Source organism: Sardina pilchardus, chromosome 20, assembly GCF_963854185.1.
Source record: "Sardina pilchardus chromosome 20, fSarPil1.1, whole genome shotgun sequence".
In the NCBI taxonomy this organism is placed as follows: Eukaryota; Metazoa; Chordata; class Actinopteri; order Clupeiformes; family Clupeidae; genus Sardina; species Sardina pilchardus.
In genome coordinates this window covers 7736621-7739120 of record NC_085013.1, presented here as the reverse complement: position 1 = coordinate 7739120, position 2500 = coordinate 7736621, and the positions used below count along the sequence as shown (strand labels likewise).

The 2500-nt window shown below is 43.7% G+C and overlaps 1 protein-coding gene across 1 annotated transcript in view; it reads left to right on the top strand.

Annotated features, from left to right (window-relative positions):
• crim1 (cysteine rich transmembrane BMP regulator 1 (chordin-like)) overlaps positions 1-2500 on the top strand; it is a 108474-nt gene that overhangs the window by 58114 nt on the left and 47860 nt on the right. The window lies entirely within an intron of this gene.

Genomic DNA, 2500 nt, shown 5'->3' with positions numbered 1-2500 from the left:
GTGTGTGTGTGTGTGTGTGTGTGTGTGTGTGTGTGTGTGTGTGTGTGTGTGTGTGTGTGTTTGTGCTTGTGCTCTTGTGCTCATGTGTGTGTGTGTGTGTGTTTGTGTGTGTGTGCTCGTGTGTATGTGTGTGTGTCTCAGAACATCTATTTGAATACAAGATATTGAGTGCTGTTCAAGGAAGGGACAGTGTATTGTCCGCCCATCATTATCAGAAAACAAGTCCCTACAGGCCAAAACAGGACCTTTAGGTGAAGTGGGGGGATCTATTTTCCTGTAATGACCAGCAGACAGAACAGCTACTCACCAAAACGAGACAAGAAACTTCACACAATGTGTCTTTGATCAATTATTTTGGTACCATTTTTGGCCTCCACGGATAAACAAACAGAACTCGAATGTTTCTGATGTTGCATAGCAACGTGTTACTTGATGACTTTCAATGAACGTTTCAATGAAGATAAGTGAACACACTACTCGTGGAATGAAAGGAAACACTTGATTCAGAAGTCAAGTCAAGTCAAGTCAAGTCAAGTCAAGTCAAGTCAAGTCAAGTCAAGTCAAGTCAAGTCAAGTCAAGTCAAGTCATATCGCATTTCATACACAGAGGTCATTCATAAATGCATAAACAAAAATCAAACAGTATGCATTAATATGCAGGGTCCAAGACCTCATGCCCCTTGTGCATGAGTTGCTTTTATGTGTGATACATATTGCTGTTGAGTGTTTTTTTTTCTGTAAAAACGTAATGATCTTGTATTTTCTATTTTCTACGTATTTTTATTTCCACTCTTTTACCATGTGTATGGTTTACTATCTAGCTTTCATGTAACCGTCTTGCCACCCCCCCCCCCCCCTTCCCCCATTCCCCTGTTTATGAAAATCAATAAACAGTTGATAACAAAAAAAAAAATCAAACAGTAATAGCGGATAAAAGCATAGTTGGGCAAAGAGTAATAATAATAATAATAAGATGGAATAATAATAAGACTTAAGATGGAATAATTAAAAGACAGATACAGGCCTGTTCTTAACAGATAGACTTTGCCAGAGTCTAATTTAGCAAACCAATGATAGTGATCCTTCTCAAACACGAAACCTACTGCCATTCTGCCATTCATTTTTTCGCAGTGGTCACTATACATAATTATCGAACCTCGGGAATGTTGGAAAGGTCTAGTCGTGTTAATGGAACTTCCGAGGTATTGGGGCGCAGCGGAGTGTGAAAGTAGACAAAGTAGAAGAGGTGGAGAGGGACAAGGAAGGGAGGATGGTATAAAACACACATGAGAGGCACCCATAGTAGTGTCCTAAGAGCGAGGTGACTTCTGAAGGGGAGGAATGGGGATGATACTGTAGGTGAGAACAATCAAGGAGTGACTTTGGAATGTGGTGATGCAGAAAGAAGAGGGGAGGTCATTTTGGAAAAAAAGGGGGGATGGCAGTGGGGAGAGAGGAGAGAGGAGAGGGGGAACAGAGGACAGTGGTGTCGCAAGGACAGGGCCAAACCTATAGCCACAGGGGCACAGCTGAGTGTGGAGTTGCCTAGAGGACAGACACACACACACACACACACACACACACACACAGTCACACAGGGGGATGGAAGTCCCAGTCCTCGGTCACCAGAGTACTGTAACCCAGTCCTACACACCCCCAGCACATGGCACCTCACATGCAGAAGGCCCCAGCGATAGAGAGCCCAACCTCCTATAGGTAGAAACAATGTCAGCAACACAAAGGACACTCCGTCCCTGAACACACACACCGAGTGCAAACGTTTCTCTTTGTGAAGAGCGCCTTCACCTTGCTTTGGATCTTTACTGAAGAGACAATAGGCCTGAAGTCGTTCTGTTATTGACAAGCACTGCATTTCAGAGTGCCATTGAAGACAGAAGACAATAACAATATGCCCTCATTGACTTATTGAGGGACACTGCGTTTCAGAGTGGCATTGAAAGTCCGATCAGAAATGTGGGTTTCTACGTCATTGTTTTCATATGTTTTTAGATTCATTGTCCACATTTAAACACAAAGCCGAAGTTTTCAAATCAATAGAGGGCCGACAGCATTTTAAAATAGTTCCATTTCAGGAGCTTGGAAACACTGTAGAACTGTAAATGGAGGCGATAACGATAACAGAATAGTGTGAAAGTAGCCTCCATCACCATCTCACTTAGACCTTAACCTCAGGTGAGATCTTAATAATATCTCAAGAGTCAGTCGGCCCATTTGCATTCAACATACAGCAGCCTCAGAACCAGAGGAGCCCAGCACAGCCTGTGGAAACAAAGTGGAACCACGTGTTTCATATCAGACATGGACACACATAAAACACACATAATACACACATAATACACACACACTACTGCTCCCCGAGAGATTGTAACAGGGTTGCCCAGAGCTGAGGGGCAGGATGATGATGAAACAGCTGAGGAAGAGCAGGAGGAGGAAGAGGAGGAGTGAAAGGGGGGGGGGGGGGGCTCAACAGGTAGAAACG